At 46.3% G+C, this 23,435-nt stretch overlaps 2 pseudogenes; both read left to right on the top strand.

Annotated features, from left to right (window-relative positions):
• Positions 1-1,787, top strand: LOC141146030 (zinc finger BED domain-containing protein 5-like; annotated as a pseudogene).
• A 671-nt stretch (positions 1,788-2,458) lies between these two features.
• Positions 2,459-3,282, top strand: LOC141145912 (small nuclear ribonucleoprotein-associated protein B' pseudogene; annotated as a pseudogene).
• The last annotated feature ends 20,153 nt before the right edge of the window (positions 3,283-23,435 follow it).

Here is a 23,435-nt window from a genome sequence, read left to right on the forward strand (position 1 = left end):
ATGATAATGGATCATAGAGAGAAGAACCTTAAGAAGAGAAGCTACAGTGACGATTTTTTCAAGTATGGTTTTACTTCAATAATTGCAGCAGGAATTGAGAAACCGCAATGCATTATTTGTAATAAAGTTCTATCAACCGAATCTATGAAACCCAACAAACTGAAATGTCATTTTGATACCAAGCATCCGAGCTTTGCTGGTAAGGATATCCAGTATTTTAAAAACAAAGCTGATGGTGTCAAGAAAAGCAGACTTGATACTGGCGGCAAGTACCACAAGCAAAACCTAGCAGCCGTTGAAGCTTCATATTTAGTGGCTCTCACAATCGCCAGAGCTAAGAAACCTCACGCCACTGCCGAGGATTTGCTGTTGCCAGCAGTCAAAGACATTGTTCGAGTTATGATTGGAGCCGAATTTGTTACGAAATTGAGTGCAATTTCCTTATCTAACGACACTGTCAGCAGGAGAATAGATGACATGTCTGCTGATATTATTGATCAGGTAATCCAGGAAATGAAATCTGCTCCATCTTGATGAATCTACAGATGTTGCAAACTGTTCTCATTTACTGGTTTATGTGAGGTATATTCATGATGGCGACTTTAAAGATGAGTTTCTTTTTTTGCAAACCCCTTGAAACAACTACTGCACGTGATGTATTTGACACAATTGGTTCATTTCTGGAAAAACACGAGATCTCTTGGAAAAAGGTTTGTGGTGTTTGCACAGATGGTGCTCCAGCTATGCTAGGATGTTGGTCTGGATTTCAACGTTTGGTATTGAATGAATCGCCAAAATCCATTGGAACTCACTGCATGATTCATCAACAAATGTTAGCAACAAAGACATTGCCACAAGAGTTACAAGAAGTAATGAAAAGTGTCATAAGTGCCGTCAATTTTGTAAAAGCGAGTGCTTTAAACAGTCGACTCTTTTCAAAACTTTGCAATGAATTGGAAGCTTCTGCTAATGTTCTGTTATTTCACACTGAAATGACATGTTTGTCAAGAGGAAAAGTTTTAAAACGTGTTTTTGATCTTCGTAATGAACTAAAAACATTTTTTAATCAGAAAGCAAAACCGCAGTTTGAAGCACTTTTCAGCAATGAAAATGAACTGCAGAAAATAGCTTACTTGGTTGACATCTTTGCAATCTTGAACGAGTTAAATTTATCTCTTCAAGGACCAAATGCAACATGCCTCGATTTGTCTGAAAAGATCCGATCATTCCAAATGAAACTTCACCTTTGGCAACAAAAATTGGATGAAAATTGAATTTACATGTTGCCCAACTTATCTGCTTTCTTTGAGGAAAATGACATTGAACTTGACAAAAGGATTAAAACAATAAGTTCTGTCAAAGAACACTTGCAAATGCTTGCGGACGAAATTTCATCATACTTTCCAAATTTTCCTGACGCCCCGTTTGCACTTGCTAGAAGTCCATTCACAGTCAAAGTTGAAGATGTTCCTGAGAATGCACAAGAGGAGTTCATTGATCTCATTACCAGCAATGCAGCAAAAAATGATTTCTTTTCCATGTCCGTTAATAAATTCTGGATCAAGTGTTTGCAGTCATATCCTGTTCTGTCTGAGATTGTGTTGCGGCTTCTTCTTCCATTTCCAACAACATATCTTTGTGAAACAGGCTTTTCAAGCATGTTGGTTATCAAGTCTAAATACAGAAGTAGACTTGTTGCAGAAGATGATCTTCGTTGTGCTCTTGCAAAGACTTCCCCGAGAATTTCTGATCTGGTGAGAAAGAAGCAAACTCAGCGTTCGTACTGACGCTTTAGTTTTTTGATGCATGGTTTCGCAACAATTTTGTAGCAATGTCATTTACTGTTATTTTATTAAGACTGGCTAATTAAGATTGTTACCATTGTTACGCTTTGTTTTCACATGATTATACAATACAGTGAATACAGTTCAATACACAATGAATAAAAAATAAATAAACACAAGTCGTAAACATTTTATTCGTTTGTAACTTATATGTTAATCATAAATATTGCGCACTATATATTACAGATTGTTTTTGTGGTTAATCACTACACTATAAAATGTTAAATTTGTAAGAATGAAAATACATCCTGCATATCAGATATTTATATTTCGATTCATAACAGTCGCAAAATTACAGCAATGAAGGACCAACGAAAATAATTTTACTGTTAGGGGTCCCCACAACTTGGGAAATTTTATCAAGGGATCATGGCACTAGGGAGGTTGAGAACCACTGGCCTAGGGTGTCACAAATCCTTGCACCAGCCCTGGGAGGAACCACAGCACCCAGCAAGGGACATGTTATCTTACATACCCAGAAGTGTCTGACAGCAATAGCACAGTGGATCTTTAAAAGAATTAAAATTCTGGTGCTATTTTTTTAATTGCCCATAATCGGCCACAAATTCACGGCATCCAACCTGCAGCCATTACGTTGGGGGAAAGACAAAAGAATGTGTTGCATTCTGCAAGATGGTCACATTTTCATTGGAACTTTCAAATCATTTGACATGCATATGAATCCTAAACTATGTGATTGTGATGAGTTTAAAAAGATCAAGCCCAAGAACTCCAAACAGCCAGAACGGGAAAAGTAGAGGGTACCAGGGTTGGTTTTTATTACGTTAGGAGAACTTGGTGTCCATATTAGAAAGGCTCACCTCCAAACAATACTGGTATTGCTAGAGTACCATGGGTGGGAGCAGCTGGAGGAGCAGGAGTTGGGAGGGCAGCTGGTAGAGGCATGCCAGCTGGTGCTCTGATGCCGCAAGCCCTTGCTGGATTAGCAGGACCCATCAGAGGTGTGGGAGGGCCATCACAGCAGGTAATGACACCTCAGAGCCACAGCAATGTTGCCACTGCTGTAGCAGCAGCTACAGCTTGTATTGCTGGGTCCCCAACACAGTATGCTGCTGGAGGATGTGGAGGTCCACCGCCACGGATGAGTCATGGTGCACTCCCACCAGGCATGATGGGTTTAACTCCAGGCATGAGGCCACCCATGGGTCCAACAATGGGCAAGCCCCCAGGCAAAGGAGTACAAAACATATTACAGCGCACACATTCAAGAATGACATTTCCTGCAAGGCTAGTTAAAAAACCCCCGAACATAGTCAAAAAAATACAGGGGTTTAATCACACTATATGGTCATATAGGGCTAAGCCCACTTACTGCGACAAAGTAGGACCAATGGGAATGACCCCACCTAATGTGAGACCATCCCCATCTGGAATGAGAGGTCCTCCACCATCAGGCATGAGGCCAACCAGGCCATGATACAAGCCATCTGTAGACTTCTTTTGTACATCTGGCGTTCCTCATTTGTTCTCCCCTTATGTAACTGTTGTAGTTAAATGTTTTGTAACCTTTCTTTGCAAATTGTTTTTAATGAAGAAGTAAACAAAATAAAAAAAGAAAAGAAAAAGAAAAGAATTTCCATTCATACTGTCAGTGCCTTGCGGTGCCACTTATTTTCAGTGGCAACCCAACACACTAAAGGAAGGTAGTGTGCATTTTTAATAATTTTAAATACATTTTTTGATACACTACACGATAAGAGGCTTCTTTTTCTACCTCTACATGGGTCGGTATGAGCATCTAGGAATCTAAATATAGCACCCTCTACCAATAGGTAGGTGCTAGTAATAGGTTTTTACTAGGAACTGTCAGCACAGGCAAATTTAGGCAGGCCTATGCTGGAAGCTAGGCCTGTCTGTTTTAATCTGGGGGCTGGGAGTGGTCAAAGTAGCAGTGGGTGTGACCACCTGTGCTCCAGTTCTGAGGCACCTGCCCTGCTTCCAGGGAGAATGTTCTGGAAAAGGGGCTGGGCCTAGAACTGGAGGGGCAGGCAGCTCATGTGGGAGCCCTGACCAATCCTCAATTGGTATTGGCCTCCTATATAAGCTGAGGTATGATGCCACTGGGGGAGAGATGTCGACTGAGTGAAGTGGAGGATGGAATACTAGGCAGCAGCAGGAGGGCACCCCCATTTGGGGGGGGTGCGCCGATCGCAGGAGGAGGCCTGGGGAGAGCTGTGAAGGAACTTTGCCTCTACATGGTCATTGGTAATGTCTTTTTCATCACACTGATTGATAAAGAACTCCTGGAGCAGAGGGGCAGGTGAAGCTGTCGGAACGTATGGTCCGGTCAAGTTCTCCATCAAGGACTCAGGGCAGTGAAAGGTCGGTGAGTGTTACCACAGTGGAGGGCTGGATGTGCCAGGAAGTTTGTGAGGGAACTTTGCTTCTACACGCTCATTAGCAAAGTCTTCATCATTTACACGGTGAATGATGGGGAGTCCTGGATCAGAGGAGAGACTGTGGGTTATTTGTCAAACCGATGTGGCCTGAGGGCACAGTATTTGCAAGCTGGGCTGGCTGAGAACAGTAGTCCACTATCCAAGAGAATGCTTTTAACCTACTAGGCCTCTACTAGGTGCTGCAGGCCTCTGTCTTAGTAGCAGTGAAGCAACCAGAGTCTGCTTAAGGACTTATTCAGAGTGTGTCCTTCTTGCTCAAATGAAGAAGATGTGACATTACTTCACTTCAGGACAGGGCCATCTTAAGAGCAATAAAGGCCCCCGGGCAATACAGCGCACTGGGGCCCTGTCTACACAATCACGCACGAGAATAAAAATGCAAATTATTAATAAGGCTATATTTATTGATACCTGATTCCTATACTGATCACTACACTGACCCTTACACTGACCCACATGATTCCTACACTGTCCACTACACTGACCCTTATACTGACCTACATGATTCCTACACTGTCCACTACACTGACCCTTACACTGACCTACATGATTCCTACACTGTCCACTACACTGACCCTTAAACTGACCTACATGATTCCTACACTGACCCTTACACAATAGTACTTACCAGCCTGATTCCTACACTGACCACTACACTAACCTACCTGATTCCTACACTGAGCTACCTGACCACTACACTAACCTACCTGATTCCTATACTGACCTACATGATTCCTACACTATCCACTACACTGACCCTTACACTGACCTACATGATTCCTAGACTGATCACTTCACTTACCTACCTGTCCACTACACTGATTAACCTGATTCCTATACTGACCAGTACATTGACCTTCCTGTCCACTACATTGACCATTACACTACATTGTCCACTACAATACCCACTACACTACATTGTCCACTACAATACCCACTACACTACACTGACCACTACAACACACACTACACTGACCACTGCAACACACCCTACACTGACCACTGCAATACACACTACACTGACCACTGCAATACACACTATACTGACCACTGCAATACACACTATACTGACCACTGCAATACACGCTACACTGACCACTACAACACACACTACACTGACCACTACAACACACACTACACTGACCACTGCAATACACATTACACTGACCACTACAACACACACTATACTGACCACTACAACACACACTACACTGACTACTGCAATACACACTACACTGACCACTGCAATACACACTATACTGACCACTGCAATACACACTACACTGACCACTACAACACACACTACACTGACCACTACAACACACACTACACTGACCACTGCAATACACATTACACTGACCAGTACAACACACACTACACTGACCACTACAACACACACTACACTGACCACTGCAATACACATTATACTGACCACTACAACACACACTATACTGACCACTACAACACACACTACACTGACCACTACAACACACACTACACTGACCACTGCAACACACACTACACTGACCACTGCAATACACACTACACTACACTGACCACTGCAACACACACTACACTGACCACTGCAACACACACTACACTGACCACTGTAACACACACTACACTGACTTCTGCAATAAACACATTACACTGACCACTGCAATACACAAAATACACTGACCACTGCAATACACACACTACACTGACTTCTGCAATAAACACATTACACTGACCACTGCAATACACAAATTACACTGACCACTGCAATACACAAATTACACTGACCACTGCAATACACACACTACACTGACCACTGCAATACACACATTACACTGACCACTGTAACACACACTACACTGACCACTGCAACACACACTACACTGACCACTGCAATACACACTACACTGACCACTGCAATACATACATTACACTGACCACTGAAACACACACTACACTGACCACTGCAATACACACACTACACTGACCACTACAACACACACATTACACTGACCACTACAACACACACTACACTGACCACTGCAATACACACATTACACTGACCACTGCAACACACACTACACTGACCACTGTAACACACACTACACTGACTTCTGCAATAAACACATTACACTGACCACTGCAATACACAAATTACACTGACCACTGCAATACACACACTACACTGACTTCTGCAATAAACACATTACACTGACCACTGCGATACACAAATTACACTGACCACTGCAATACACACACTACACTGACCACTGCAATACACACATTACACTGACCACTGCAACACACACTACACTGACCACTGCAACACACACTACACTGACCACTGCAATACACACTACACTGACCACTGCAATACACACATTACACTGACCACTGAAACACACACTACACTGACCACTGCAATACACACACTACACTGACCACTACAACACAGACATTACACTGACCACTACAACACACACTACACTGACCACTGCAATACACACATTACACTGACCACTGCAACACACTACACTGACCACTGTAACACACACTACACTGACTTCTGCAATAAACACATTACACTGACCACTGCAATACACAAATTACACTGACCACTGCAATACACACACTACACTGACTTCTGCAATAAACACATTACACTGACCACTGCAATACACAAATTACACTGACCACTGCAATACACAAATTACACTGACCACTGCAATACACACACTACACTGACCACTGCAATACACACATTACACTGACCACTGCAACACACACTACACTGACCACTGCAACACACACTACACTGACCACTGCAATACACACTACACTGACCACTGCAATACACACATTACACTGACCACTGAAACACACACTACACTGACCACTGCAATACACACACTACACTGACCACTACAACACACACATTACACTGACCACTACAACACACACTACACTGACCACTGCAATACACACATTACACTGACCACTACAACACACTACACTACACTGACAACTGGAAGCCCACAGGCATGGAGAGTTAACCAACAGCTTGAGGGTTTGCTGGTGGATCATGGAAGGGCACCAGCGACCATGCTGGGGAGGATGGGATCCCTGCCTGAAAGTGTAGCGGGCTATGGGCAGAAACGCGGCCATGTCTAGTAGATGGTGGTACCTGCAGTGCGGGAGGACGTGGGGCCGGCCTAGGCCAAGGCTGGGGTGCGAGTGGTCTACCAAACGGAGCCATGTCTATTGAAAGTGGAGAGCCAAGGACCAGGGGAGCTGAGCTGAGCCAAAGGTGTCCAGTGCGCAACAATGACGTCAGCGCCGAGCGGTAGGTGGAAGAAGAAAGCATTCGCCCAATCACAGGGGCAGCCGGAAACTAAACATGGTGGCTGGAGGGCAGGCCGCGGGGACATAGGAAATAGAAAGTTTGGGGAACAGAGCCGGGATTTTGACGCCACTGGTCGCTGGGCAGTTGCCCGAGGGCCCCACTTGCCTGGGTGGCCCCACCTGCCCAGCGACTAGTGGCATCGAAATCCCGGCTCTGTTCCCCAAACTTTCTATTTCCTATGTCCCCACGTGCCCAGTCGAAAAAATGCTAGTGCTAGTGCGTATGATCTCTAAAATATGATGGCAATTGAAACATCCTATGGGCATCCCATACACCCTTTTCCCCAACCAAGTTGTATCCTCCAATAAACAAAACCAAAACCAGCAAAAGACTGTTCATTGTCTCTGCAAGTGATGTATGGAGTCTGGCAGCTGGGTGAATTGGTGGATTGTCTGTTACTAGTGGCAACTACACCGCTACATAGGAATAACCAGTGACAACTTGCCCTGGGCAGACTTTCTCTTCAAGTGGAAATATACAACCATGCTGTTTTTGACTACCTGTAATGGGGTCAATACGTTCCGGTGAGTAGGATGCACATGTGAATGTTGGTGAAGAAGAGACACATTTAAGCCATGGGTAATTTTGATCACTGAGGCATTTGGATACCACGGAATGTTCGTGGGACTTTATTTACCTTTGTCTGTATGGAATTTTTCAGCACTTTTTATCACTTGTCACACAAATGATGCTAATAATTATTGATGCACTTGTAGTTTATTGGGAGCGTGGTTAATACATTTTTTGTTTTTTTGTTTTATATAAAAAGGAAGGCACATGTTTTGGATGGAGAGTGGGAGGGGATTGGTGACTTCAAGTTCACAAACATGCTCTGCAAACACCCTAATGCTTCCCTTCCTAACTGCAACTGCTGAGGTTTTGTGCTCCCGGTAGAGGAAGGTAAGCCCCAGACCCCACCACTATAGGTAGGATGCAAATAATCCAGGGGGGCTTGGAATCATGCCATGGTGTGGCATATTCATATCCCCTTGCTATTTGACAAGTGACTTCCAAATAAAACTATTAGTACTGCATTAGAATAACACAATAAAATGTCTGGACAGTCCACAATGGTGACACCAACAGCAATAAAATCTGAATTTTTTTTAGACCCCCCCACACCGATTCTATACCAAAAAGCGAGTTTTGTCAGGAGATGGGCTTTAAAATTACTCCTTTAGTTGAACATTCCAAGCTATATCTAAACCTGAAAATTAAAGTGCCCAAACACATTGACTGATTTCCTGAAAATTTACTCCTTTTAGCATGTCGGGTTTCTAGATGGAAAATTGAGGCATATATTTATACTGTCTTATCACTTTCAATTCATTTTATTTGGGCCGGTTCACAACTTGAATCGCATACGATCCAGTGTGATTTCAACGCATTCACTTGAATGGGCTGAAATCACACCGGACCGCAGCAAAAATTAGTGCATGCACTACTTTACAAAACACAGAACAACCAGAACGCATAGTACTTCTGTACCACGTGATCCAGTGCAGGCAAACGCACTGTGTTTGCGCCTGCATTTGGGGTGTCATCACAAGTGCAATGCGTTTTAAATGTGGTGCGGGAATCCCGCATGGAATGCGGGTTTCCCACATTATGTTCCGGTGTGAAATGACTCTTAAACTTCAAAAAAAGAGTAAACCATTGAACTGAGGTTGAAACATTTTCTTTCATTTTGATAAATGGGTCCCATTCTGTGTGGAAGAGCAGCCATAAGCAGTCCTTTCAGCACTGATCAGCGGTAGTAACAAAAATTGATACATTATTTATTAATTAAAGGGTATGCAAGCCTTTTTCTCAAGTCATCTTCCAGGACGGCACCCTGAGAGATGCCTGGTCCACCTGACAGGAAACACAATCAATCAAAGGGGTTAAAACCCCCGTCCCTCCCCGTGCTCCTCAGTTTTTGATTGTGTTTCCCCACAGCGAAACAGTTTGTTTTTTTCTTTTGGACCCGAAGCCTGGGGCTGGTGGTCTCCCCCTGGGAGCCAGACCACAAGCTTGGGAAGCCTCTGGGTCCAGTAGGATTTCTGTATCCTTCCTTGGAGGTTTTTCCCATCCACTTTTCTTAGGGGGGGGTAGCATTGGGAAGAGCCCCCTTAAGGACTGAAGGACCCTGGGTACAGTGGTTTACCCAGAACTTCAGGGGCCATTATCCTGTCTCCCCTCCTTACCTGTGCGGGTGCCGTGCAGAAAAGGAGTCCTGGATATCCTTCTGTCTTTGCAGCATTTTCCTTCTCAGGGCTAATGAGCAGTGTGCTTAAGTAGCTCTCCCCTCCATCTTTCAGCCTAAGCAGGCTGGGGAGGGGGCAGGCGGCCTGGTGCTTCTAGCATGGGGCTGTGAGCAATTTCTCATAGTCGCTCTTCCTGTGGCTCGTGCGGGCTGTCTGCGCTGGGGGACGCCGTCTTGTCCGAGCTGAGAGCGCTCAACGCCATCTTCCGAGCAAATGGTGGAGACATGACATCATTTCCTCCCCAGCACCGGAAGTGAACTCGGAGCGTCCCGTGTCATTTACAGTTCCTCTCTGACAAAATGGCGGTGGCGTCTGAGGAGGGACGCTGTCCTCATACACATATAAGACAGGGATCAGGAGGAGCAGGCACCCACTTCTCCTGTGCACCTGGGTGATTGGCAGACAGAGGCTATCTGCATATCGGAAACCAGCAGCATGGAGCATGAGGAGAGACCCACAGGGTCCATGGCCATGGAGGAGACCACAGGGGGTGAGTCAGACCAGCCGCCAGAGGTTCTGATGGCAGAGGGTACCCCGACTCTTTCCTCTGTGTGACACAGTGCCATTACTAACCTTGTGCCTGTGTATCCTTTGTTTCAGGGGAGGACGCCACTGCCCATGGGGTTGCCAGCCATCCTGTTAAATCCTCTACCTGTTCTAAAAGATGCGGAAATTGCAATGATAAATTACCCCTGGACCATTCAAAATCCTTTTGCTTTAAATGTATTCAGAAGCTAACAGGGAAGGAAACATCTCAGGTTATGAGAGACTTTCTTACGGTCCAAACTGAGATGCTGTCTACACTCAAAGCTTTTCAGACCTCCCTCAAATCTAAGGAACCAGAACCTAATACCAGTAAGGAAGCTTCCTCCTCCCAGGAGGGCTCTGCCTCATCCAGGGGGTCTAAGAGGCGGCCAGAACCTCGGAGGTCTCTCCTTTCTCAGGAATCCGAGGAGGAGGAAGAATCTGATGAGGGTCTAGTAGACAGCCAAGATGAGGAAGAAGGAGAGGGCTTCAAGTCTGGCAGGCATATTTTTCCACCCGATGACATGGAGGGCCTTCTTAGAGCTATTTACGTGTCTGAAGAGATACAGGAGCCTACGGCTCAAGTATCTGCTCAAGACAAAATGTATAGAGGCTTAGTTAAGCCCCAATCCAGAGTCCTTCCAGTGCATTCTGTGCTTAAGGATATTATCCTATATTATCCTAAGGGAATGGAAGGAACCTGAAAGGAAGCTCTTAAAATACAAGACTTGGAAACGTAGGTGCCCTTTCAAGGTGGAAGATCAGAAAAAGTTTTTTAAAACGCCCAGATTGGACGCTTCCTTGGTACAGGTTTTCAAGCAGTCCGATCTTTCCTTTGAAGATGCTGGCAACATCAAAGATCACATGGATCAGCAAGCTGAGACAATTTTGCACAGAGCTTGGGAAGCTAATGCGGCAGCTATGAGCCCCGCATTGGCTTCAGCCTGCATTGTGAGAAACGCAGATATGTGGATCTCCAAATTAATGGATCACGTATCCCGGACCTCCAAGTCTAAAGAGGTCTTGGATTCTTTAGAGCTGATAGGTAGTGCAGTTGCCTACCTAGCAGATGCAGCAGGTGCCCTGTTGAACTCAGCAAGAAGAGCCCTGTGGGTCAAGACTTGGGACGGGGATAACTTCAGTTCAAGGGTTCCCTCCTTTTTGGTACTAGTTTAGATCAGGCTCTTGCTAGGTCCACCGAAAAAGGTAAAAAAATTCCTACTAAACTTAAAAAGGACAAGAGGAAATTTTTTCGAGGCCCCCAGGCAAAGAACCATTTAACAGATAAAAAGGGTCCGGTTAACAGACGTTGGGGGGTTGGAAGAGATAAGCAGAAGGGAAGTATCCTTTTTTCCAACCAAAAGTCGGCCTCTAAGGCCTCTAAGTGACATAAGAGTAGGGGGAAGACTTTCCCACTTTCTCTCTCAGTGGGAAGGGATTACGCAGAGCCTCCATATTCTCCAGATAATAAGAGAGGGCTACAGGCTGGAGTTTCTCTCTCCACCCCCAAAATTCCTCTTAACTCATTTACCCAGGGATTCCCTCAAAGCAGCAGGTATTCTGCAGAATGTCAGAGAACTAGCAGAACAGGGCGTAATAGTGCCAGTCCCAGGGGGACAATGGGGTCAGGGTTTCTACTCTCACATCCTTGTTGTCCCAAAGCCCTCAGGGAAGTATCGCCTAATCATAAATGAAATCTGAGGAGTGTGAATGTTTTCTTGCGGTATAAGAATTTCCGCATGGAGAGCATCTATACTCTCAGAAAACAAATTCTGAAGGACGCATCCAGCCCAAGGGTGTTTACAAAAGTTCTGGCAGAATTGGTTGCCTTCCTGCATCTCCAGGGGGTGTAGTGAGTACCTTGGAATCTATGGGGTGGGTTATCAGCAAGGAAAAATCCTTGTTGATACCTTCTCAGACAAAGGGCTGTCTGGGATTCCTGGTGGATTCCTCAAAACAGAATTTAGTCTTACCTCAGGACAAGGTAGAGGGCCTCATTGCAGCAGTTACATCCCTGTTAGAGGCAGAAAGGGTCTCTTACAGAGGGATCATGAGGGTTCTGGGTCTAATGACATCTTGTATCCCAGCAGTACCATGGGCTCAACTACATTCCAGGACTCTCCAGCACTTCTTCCTATCCTCCTGGGACGGGGAGAGAGGAACGCTGGACAAGAAAGTTCCCATTCCAGGCATGGCAAGGGAGTCTCTACAATGGTGGCTTTATCCTCAGAGGCTTCAGGGGGGTCTCCTTTGGGGCCAACTTCAACCTCTCAACCTCTCTAACGACAGATGCGAGCTCCTGGGGTTGGGGGGCCCACCTAGAGGAACTGCGAGCCCAGGGTTCTTGGGGCCCAGGTCAGAGAAGCACCTCCTCCAATTTTCGGGAGCTCTTGGCTATCAGAGCTTTCGAGGGAAGGATCAGGGGCTGAGAGGTCCAGATTCTTTCAGACAATGCTACAGCTGTGGCATTCTTAAATCATCAGGAAGGCACCAGATCTCGCGCTCTTCTGACCTTGGCACTAGAGATCCTTGGATGGGCAGAGCATCGGATCCTCTCTATTTCAGCAGTGCATATAAAGGGAACATTAAACATCGAAGCAGACTATTTCAGTCGACAGTCGATTCTCCAGGGGGGAAGGGAATTGAATCCCGAAGTGTTCTCCCTGGTCTGCCGGCATTTTGGCGATCCAGAGATCGATCTCTTCGCTCGCAGGAAGAACAAAAGGGTAAAGAGATTCTTCTCTCTCTCCCAGGAAAAGGGTTAGGAGGGGATAGATGCATTGGCCCAAGTTTGGAACTTCCGATTGGCCTATGCCTTTCCCCCCTTGTGTCTAATCCTGAGAGTACTACAGAAGTTGTTTCTCTCGGAGGGCAGTCTGATCCTAATCACTCCATGGTGGCCCAAGAGAGCTTGGTTTCCAACCTTGGTTTCCAACCTTGTGGAGTTGGTCCATAGCCCCGCCTCAGCATCTTCCTTCTCCTTCAGGGTCTAGTCTGCCACCAAGATCCCAGCTTCTTCAGGCTGAAGGCCTCGCTCTTGAAAGGCAGAACCTGCGGGAGAAGGGCCTTTCTGACATAGTAGTTGCTAAGTAGGAAGCCAGTTACAAGGAGTATTTACACTAAGGCCTGGGGAGTGTTCTCACGCTGGTGTCAGGCGAGAGAGACTACAACTACCCAACAAGAGATCTCTGCCATCCTGGATTCTTTTCAGGATGGCGCAGATCAGGAACTGGCAACCAAGACGCTTAGGGTACGGGTTGCAGCCCTGTCGTGTTTTTTGGACAGGAGATTGTCTCTAGACCCCCTGATCAAGAGGTTCTTGTTGGTCATAGACAGTTTGCCCCCAGTTCAGATGTCTAGATTTCCGCCATGGAACCTTACTTTGGTTTTAAAGGGGCTAACCAAAGCTCCGTTTGAGCCATTAGATCATATTCCCCTCAAATTCCTCACATTTAAGTTGGCTTTCCTACTGGTGATTACAACAGCCAGGAGGATAAGCGACATTCAGGCTTTTTCAATAAAGGAACCATTTTTTCGTTTACTTGATGACAGGGTTATACTTAGGCAGGACCCCCTGTACCTCCCGAAGGTAGCCTCGAAGTTCCATAGAACTCAAGTGATTGTGCTTCCTTCCTTTTCAATCCCCAGAATGAGAGGGAAATTTCTTTTCATTGTCTAGATGTCAGACGTTGTCTGTTAATTTATTTAGGAAAAGTTAAAGAGTGTTGCCTTATGAGTTTATGTGAAATCTCCATTAATAACTGTAAAATATTGTAATAATGAATATATTTCATTTAGCTGGCATCTATGAAAGCCGGGCAAAAAGGATTTCATTTAAGCTCTCGCTAAGAGCAGAGAATGTGGGCCAAGGCTTGTATATGCAAACAATGGAGAGACAATTCCATTGTTTTACACCTACTCCTTTAAAAGGGTGCCATGCTGGGATATGCATTGGACCTAACTTCCTGGGGAAATGCAATTAACACACTTGGCCAACATAGTCACAAGGTTTTGCATGAAAGGGGGCCGACTTATGGAGTAAGCCCTCCAATCATGATCCAAGCTAGGCCAACCAATGAGACATCAGCCTGGTTTGATATACTCAGAGCAAAGGGGAGGTAACTAGCGCTCTTTCTGATAGACCAGCAAGCTGAAAGGAACTTTGGTAAGGATGGGTAATTATGGGAAAGGAATGCCCTTTTACTTGTAACTAAATATGTGTGCATATTACTGTATTGAGGAATATACCCTGTATTCCTTCATGTAAATACTTTATTTCAACCTAATATTTTCTTCCTTGGTGTAAGACGATAGATAGATGATTGTGTATTAGCTAGACTTTCAACTGCTTCCTAATAAATGTTATTATATTTGAAGCTTTCACTCTTGGTCGAAAAGAACTCTTATTTAACCCACATCATATCTATGAGATATGAAAAATCTTAAATATAGATTTTTCAGGCTAACAAGAGTTTAGAAGGTCCGGCCATTTACTAGTTCATTTTCTGGCCAGAAGAAGGGCCACCAAGCATCTAGAGCATCCATAGCAAGGTGGATTAAACATATTATTTCTTTAGCCTATGAGCACTCTGGTAGGGCAGTCCCGAGGAACCTTAAGGCACATTCCACCCGATCTCTGGCGACCTCCTGGGCAGAAAGGACTGGAGCTTCGGTGGGGAAAATATGTAAATCCGCTACATGGACAAGCCAAAACACCTTCCTGAGGCATTATAGAATGGAGTTGCTATCTCCTCAGGATCTGGCGTTTGTTAGGAAGTTTGTCAGAGGGGGACTTTTTCTACCCTTGCTCGCCATGCTCCTGCGCACATGCGCGGCGGATTGGCACACACGCATGCGGCCCGATGGTGCGGCGCGTGCGTGTGCACAACAGTTTCTGTGTGCCCGCAGTGGCTAGCGAGTGTGCACGGTAGCGCACGCAGTGTGTGTAATGGCGCACGCCAGGGCGCACGCTATGGCAGGGCTATTTCAGATGGCTCTGGCGCCCAGATGGGTTGCTGGTTTGTCGTCAGCTTCCTGTTTGTGCCTGTTTCCAGTTTGCCATACCTGATTACCTGGTGTGACCCGGACGGTTCCTGACTACGCTGCTGCTCTCCTTGATCTGACCCTCGGCTTGCTTAAACAGACTTTGCTTGATCTGCCTACCAGTGTTTGACCCTCGGCCTGCCCAACGGACTTGCTTACCTGGATTGACCTCTGGCCTGTTTCACGGACTTGTTTACTTCCTCTGGTACCTGATTCCTCTGTCCTTCATTGGACCCTCAGCCAGTTCCTGAATCTCACCTAATCCTTCATACAGCTCCTCAGGCTTTTCAAGGAACTCAAACCTGCTGGTGGCCCGTGCCTCTGCGTGCCACCTGTTCCCTGTATCACCTTCGGGGGACGGGGTGCACGTGGTCGCAAGGGCGAGCCACTCTCGGCATCTCGGTAAGTACTATCCGTGACAGTACAAACCAGCCAGATGTCCGAGGCCGACAGAGCACACTCTCCTCTGGAGATCTTGTGCCAGCAGGTCTCAGCTCTTACTGATACCGTCCAAAAGCTTCAAGAAGGTGAGCGACGCTCAGAGCGTTTTCAGGGGCCGCGTCCGGCTTGGACGTCATCCAGGCCAATTCCGACCCATGTACCGTCTTCGGCTGCAGTCACCTCTTCAGCTCCTGAGGTCGAGCCTATGCAGCTCGGTTTGGTCCGTGCTCCTCTGACCCCTGAGGAAAGGCTCAGGCTAAAGGCTAAAACTATGTTATTCTGTTTGTCTCCTTACAGCTAACGGAAGGGGAAACTCGCCTGCCCACTATAATTGACTCAGGAGCTTGCAGCTGTGTCCTAGATGTTACCCTGGCTCACCATCTGCATATCCCCCTTCTAACCAAGGCACGGAGTCTACAAATCTGGCTGACGGGTCTCTTCCCCGCTCTAGACCCATCACCCGGGAGACTCAACCCATTCTTGCTACCACGGATTCTGGCCATCAGGAGTTCCTATGATTCGATCTCAACCATTCTCCAATCTTTCCTGTTATACTAGGTCTGCCCTGGCTTCAGGCGCATGACCCTCAGATAAACTGGAGTACCAAAGAAGTATCTTTCTCATCTCAATACTGCTCCCAGCACTGCCTCTACCCAGCTCCTAGTGTCTGCTCAACCATCACAACCACGCCTGACAACCTCCAACATGTCCCTTTTGTATACTCTAGTTACCAGGATGTCTTTGATAAACAAAAGGCTGACTGCTTACCACCACATTGGCCGTATGACTGCCCAATCGACCTCCTGCCCGGCTCGGAAGTTCCATTCGGTCGCATTTTTCCACTATCAGAAACTGAGCTAAAAGCCCTCAAGCAGTACATTGATGAAAACCATGAAAAAGGCTTTATCCGCCCCTCTTCTTCACTAGCTGGAGCTGGTATCTTTTTTGGTATGGAAAAAAGATGGGTCCCTAAGGCCGTGTGTGGACTACAGACAACTTAATAACATAACTATCAAGAACAGATACCCGTTGCCACTCATTCCCGAGTTATTCCAATGATTCCGATTCCAATTTTCTCCAAGTTGGATCTCAGAGGCACTTATAATCATCAGGATACGGGCTGGGGATGAGTGGAAAACTGCCTTTAGGTCCAGGTTCGGACATTTTGAATACCTGGTGATGCCGTTTGATCTCTGCAACGCCCCGGCCACCTTTCAACATCTGGTGAATGATATTTTTCAGGAATACCTTGACGAATTGGACGACATTCCCATTTTATCCGCCACCATTGAACTGCACCGAGGGCATGTTAAAAAGGTTCTCACCATACTCAGGCAGCATAAGTTATACCTCAAAGCTGAGAAATGTGAGTTCGAGAAATCTGTTGTGCAATTCTTGGCATTCATTATTTCTACCAACGGGGTCGCAATGGACCCACAAAAGGTCAAAGCAATCCAGGAATGGCCAGCCCCATTGGATAAGAAGGGGGTGCAACCATTTATAGGGTTTGCCAACTTCTATAGGAGATTTATTGTTGGATTTTCTTCTATCGTGGCACCCATTACTCAGTTGACACGCCAACACAGTCATTTTCAATAGTCTCAAGAAGCACAGGAGCCTTTACCAAGCTAAAAGCTTTATTCACCTCCGCACCAATTTTACGTCACCCTGATCCAACCCTACCATTTGTATTGGAAGTGGACGCGTCAGAAAACGGTACAGGGGCCATCCTCTCCCAGAGACATGGACCCAAAGCCATTCTACACCCTGCAGCCTTCGCATCCCGGAAGCTCACCTTGCCAGAACTAAACTATGATGTAGGTGATAGGGAGCTGCTGGCCATCAAGTTTGCCCTAGAAGAATGGAGGTACTTATTGGAAGGTGCACCTCATCTGGTTATGATCTTTACAGATCATAAAAATTTAGAGTATCTTCGGACAGCGAAACGCTTGAAACCCAGACAAGCCAGCTGGGCTCTCTTTTTCTCTAGCTTTAATTTCCACATATCCTATAGATCAAGCTCAAAGAATGGAAAGGCACACACACTTTCCCGGATGTTCTCTGCAGATCCCCAAATGGCTGAACCCAGTACTATCCTTTCTTCACAAAACTTCGGACTTAATAACTTCCATCTGGTCTTCATCCAGTCACTGCTCCGACTCAGAAGTACATACCTTAGAGAAACATGACGATCTGCTCTGGGCCCGGGGAAAAATTTTTATACCACGTGAAACACGGCCTTTGGCTCTCAAGACTTGTCACGACCATAAACTGGCAGGTCACTTCGGACAGAGGAAAACTGCTGAATTGATCTCTCGTTCTTTCTGGTGGCCAGGGTGGAGACGAGATTGTAAGGATTATGTCTCTTCCTGCCCCCTTTGCCAGCGTAACAAGGGTCAAAACACCAAGTCCTGGGGGCTACTTAAACTCTTGCCCGTCCCGGAGCGACCGTGGGCTGAAGTATCCATAGATTTCATTGTGGACTTACCTGCCTCAGAAGGGTTCACCACCATCCTGGTCGTTGTCGACCTCCTCTCCAAAATGGCTCACTTTTTGCCCATGATGAGCACCCCTTCTGCTTCTGACACAGCAAATATTTTTCTCAAAGAAATAATCAGACTCCATGGTGTGCCTAAAAGTATTGTGTCAGATAGGGGCGTTCAATTTACTTCCAAGTTTTGGAAAGAGCTCTGCAAAACCTTGGACATTAAAACTTGCCTCTCCTCAGCGTACCATCCCCAGAGCAACGGCCAGATGGAGAGGACAAATCAAACCTTGGCGCAGTACCTCCGTTGCTTCTGTTCTGGCTCTCAAGATGATTGGGCGACTCTCCTCCCGTATGCCGAGTTCGCTTACAATAACTCTATCCATTCCGCCACTAATCAAACACCCTTTTGGGCAAACTTTGGGTTCCATCCTACCTTCCTCTCTAACAACATCCCTGAAATGTCCGTCCCTGCTGTTCAAGACCGGATAACTTCCATACAGTACAACTTTCAAAAGATTCAGAATACTTTACAAAAGGCTCAGGATAGCTATAAAAGACAGTATGACCGAGGGAGGAAGGGAGAACCCAATCTTCAATGTTGGCGAGGAGGTCTGGTTGTCAACTGCAAATCTTAAGCTACCCCTGCCCTCACGGAAACTTGGGCCAAGGTTCATTGGGCCCTTTCAAATTAGGAGGATGATCAGCCCCGTGGCATTTGAGCCGGCATTACCAAACTCTTATAGAATACACCCAGTCTTTCATGCATCCTTGCTAAAACCTGTTGTGTCCAGCTCTTTTCCCGGGAGAAGGGAACTTCCTCCCCCGCCAGTCGAAGTAGACGGGGAGAATAAGTTTGAAGTGGAGTCCATTTTGAACTGCAGAAAGAGGGGCAGGCAACTTCAGTACCTAATCCAATGGAAAGGATACCCTCCTGAGGACAATTCCTGGGAGCCCGCTAGCAATCTGCATGCCCCATGGTTAATTCAAGCCTTCCACTGGGAACATCCAGAACTGATCTCCAGTTTGGGCGTCCAGTGTCCGCCCCTGGGGGGGGCACTGTCAGAGAAGGACTTTTTCTACACTTGCTCGCCATGCTCCTGCGTGCATGGGCGCCGGATTGGCGCTCCGGCGCACACACGTGCGCGGCCCCATGGTGCTGCGCGTGCACAACCGTTCCGTGTGCGCACACCAGGGCGCACACTATGGCAGGGCTATTTCAGATGGCTCTGGCGCCCAGATGGGTTGCTGGTTTGTCGTCAGCTTCCTGTTTGTGCCTGTTTCCAGTTTGCCATACCTGATTACCTGCTGTGACCCGGACTGTTCCTGACTACGCTGCTGCTCTCCTTGATCTGACCCTCGGCTTGCTTAAACGGACTTTGCTTGATCTGCCTACCAGTGTTTGACCCTTGGCCTGCCTAACGGACTTTGCTTGATCAGCCTACCAGTGTTTGACCCTCGGCCTGCCCAACGGACTTGCTTATCTGCCTTACCTGGATTGACCTCTGGCCTGTTTCACGGACTTGTGACAAAGGTCCTACTAGCTGCTGTCCCACCCTAAGGTAGGCCTGAGCTACTTGCGCTTCTCTCAGGGTGCCGTCCTGGAAGATGACTTGGGAAAATGACCAGTTACACTTACCGGTAACGGTGTTTCTGGGAAGTCTTCCAGGACAGCAGGCCTACTTCCCACCTGCTCTTTTTAAGTATATTCATAATGTATAGAATTTTGTGGTGTTTGTTTTTCACAACTGAGGAGCACAGGGAGCGGCGGGGGTTTTAACCTCTTTGATTGACTGTTTCCTGTCAGGTTGACCATTCATCTCTCAGGGTGCGGTCCTGGAAGACTTCCCAGAAACAACGTTATCGGTAAGTGTAACTGGTCATTTTTTTTCCCAAGAAAAGTATGGCCAAAGCTTTTTTGGGCCATATGTCTCCTGTGGGTCACAGGAGACGTACTCCTGTGGGTACACTTACTTTTGTGCTTCTGTGACTCAGATTCAGCTGACAGTGGGCTATTGCATGCTATCATCTGATGTGACAGAGCTGCTTCAGGCTCTGGAAGGTTCCCAACCATATTGTCAGAATCCAACCAGCTGCCCGATTGGCAAGTGACTCAACCTCTCAGTGCATGACTGTGAGCGATGGAGGGGCAGAGAGGAGAGTGGCGAATGACAGCCACTGTTTTATGCTCTATCCAGACGGAGAACTGAGCAATCAGTGGTCATGTGATCGCTCAGTTCTCGGGCTTAGTGCTGACATGGGACAGTTGTAGCATCAAACCGATGCAGCAGCATAGAGCAGAGTATGTGTGTTTTTGTTAACCCCAAACTTCTCCTTGAAAGGTCTCTGGACCAGTCATGTGATGTCATCAGTCCTTCTTCTCCTCTTATGTCATTGTTGGTGAGAGGGTCCTGAATGAGACTATATTCTGTGATGCCAAAATTTGGGGGAAAAAATAGCTGTATATAAACAATAACTGCTTTTCTGCTCATGGTAAATATATCCTACAGTTAAAAGGAAATCCCTGCAATTAAGACAAAGTTTTAGCTTTGCGGTCAAGTGCAGCAAGACAGCAGCTTTAAGACCTTATTAAAGCACAAACAGTCAATGCGTTTCCATCATAATGGCCTTACTTAATAGTAAGGCCGTTGTGGCAGAAACATGTTGACTATTTTAGCGTTATTTAGAATGTGTTGAATCTGCTATTTGTACCATTATGACAAGGTCGCTTAATCTCCTCCAAGTTGAATGATGCCCAAAGGACCCCCCTTGCCCCAGGAGGAACAGAAGAAGGATTGTGTCACTATTCGCTGCTTCATAACAGTTCACCACTTTGGGCACCTCTTCAAAGTGCTGCACGAGTTCTGAATGATGACCAATTGATGTAGTGAAAATGCTCCCCCCAGAGCCTGTATTCAGGCTGTAATTACAAAAAATATTAATTGATGGCGCAAGCGTATGCAGGTGTTGCAGATAAGGCGTTTGGCAGGCAGCTGATGTTGGAGCTGCATTTCTTCCAAGCAAGACACGGCCAGTTATGACCACATAGAGCAGGGGTAGGCAACCTCAGCACTCCAGCTGTGGTGAAACTACAAATCCCATCATGCCTCTGCCTCTAGGAGTCATGCCTATGATTGTCAGGCTCTTTCAATGTCTCATGGAACTTGTAGTTTCACCACAGCTGGAAGGTCGAGGATGCCTACCCCTGCCCTAGAGTGTCAATTGGGCCTCTTGGCCTGACAAAGGACCTACAGTATTGGCAGATAGGGTATTTTGTGATAAACTGCTGCCAGGCAAGGCATGTGTGTGAATTTTCCCTGACAAGGTGGTCAACAGCAAAGGCTAGTGCCGTTGTCACACATAACCTTGACTGGTTGAAGATGGTTTGGAGTCAGCCACCTCTCAGCCTGGGCCTGCAAAGCTGCCAGCAGCTCTGGTGCAATGTGACTCCTGTTCCCCAGGCATACTAACTGCAACACAGCATGGCAGTGTTTAGTCTGTAATGTTGCATATGCTCTGGGGCATTTTGGGGGATTTCTGGTTCCGATGAGTTGGGGGATAAGGCGGCAGTGGAGAGGAAGGAAGGAAGACGGCATCACTGGGATTGGGGGGACAAACAGGGGGGCCCAGGCGGGGGGGGGGGGAATAGTGCACAGGGAGGATGATCGATGTCGCAGGGGGAGGGATTACAGGACCCAACCCCTGTGTGTCTCTTCCTGCTGGAAGCTGGCTGGAGGGAGAGGAGAAGCCGGATTTCAGCTGTTGTTGTTGAAACACAGGGAGCTCGGTTCCTGTAATAACCCCTGCCTCTTCTGCTCACATCCGATTCCCCTTGCTGCCCAAGCCCCACTGCTGGCCTAGGCCCAGTACAGGAGGACCAATGCCACCTCATTATCAGCAGCCCTGGCTAAAGGATACGTAGCATCCCTGCCCATATTTACTGGACCACATCTCTGTGGTCATAAAGTGGCTATAGAAAAGAATCATCCCCTTTAAAATAATCACATTTTATTGCTTTGCAGCCTAAAATGAAGACAGACACAGTTAAAGACATAACACCAACATGTCAGATGTAAACCATATTTTTCTTTAATTACAGCCTTTTGTCTGTTGGGATATGTCTCTACTAACATTGCACATCTAGACTTTGCAATATTTGCCCACTCTTCTTTGCAGAACTGCTCAAGTTCAGTTAAATTTGATGGTGACAGTTTGTGGTCTTCAAGCCATTCCATAGATTTTCAATGTAGTTTAAGTCTGGGCTCTGACCAATCTAATGAGTGAACAAACTCACAATAAGCAACTACCTAAACCAAATATATACAGACAGTAGGATATGGCCAAGAAGCGTAGTCAGTGTCAAAGCCAGGGTCATGCACAGGAGATCAGGCAGAGGGAGCAAGGAGCAAGCCAGAATAGGGAGAGGGTACACAAGAACAGGCGTAAGGAGGTACACGGTTTGCAGGTCAGGGGCACATGGGCAGAACACCAAGGCAAGGGGAAGAAGCAAAGGAAAGACTAAATAATCTTTCAGCAACAAGCATCAGGCGATGACTGATTACTATGAGCTTCTGGCTGCTGAGAAACAACACTGGAACTACAGCCAATAGGTCTGGGAGCCAGAGTGCCACCAGCAGGTGAACCAGTTCCTGACACATGTTTTAGACTACAGCATAAAGTTATTATAATACAATGTTCCAAGATAGTGGTCCTTAAACATGAGAATGGCTGATTGTTGACAAGAGCTTTGCAAGGCTTTTCCATGTATTTTGTGAACATTTGCCTAGGCATTGTAGGGCATTTTGTATAAAACAGGAAGTTGCATGACTCTGTTATGGTATTTCATGGAACTAGATCAATGAAAACACTCAAGAATCCATTAACAATTTTGTATTTTGTAAAATATACTTTATAGAGTAATGGAAGATGAAGACTATTGCTGACTCACTACTTCCAATACTGTCTGAGCCACTAGGAACTAGTATACAATCAGAAAAGTCAGGGAAGTATCATTATTTTCCAATTTGCTCC

Source organism: Aquarana catesbeiana, linkage group LG05 (assembly GCF_042186555.1).
Source record: "Aquarana catesbeiana isolate 2022-GZ linkage group LG05, ASM4218655v1, whole genome shotgun sequence".
Lineage (NCBI taxonomy): Eukaryota > Metazoa > Chordata > Amphibia > Anura > Ranidae > Aquarana > Aquarana catesbeiana.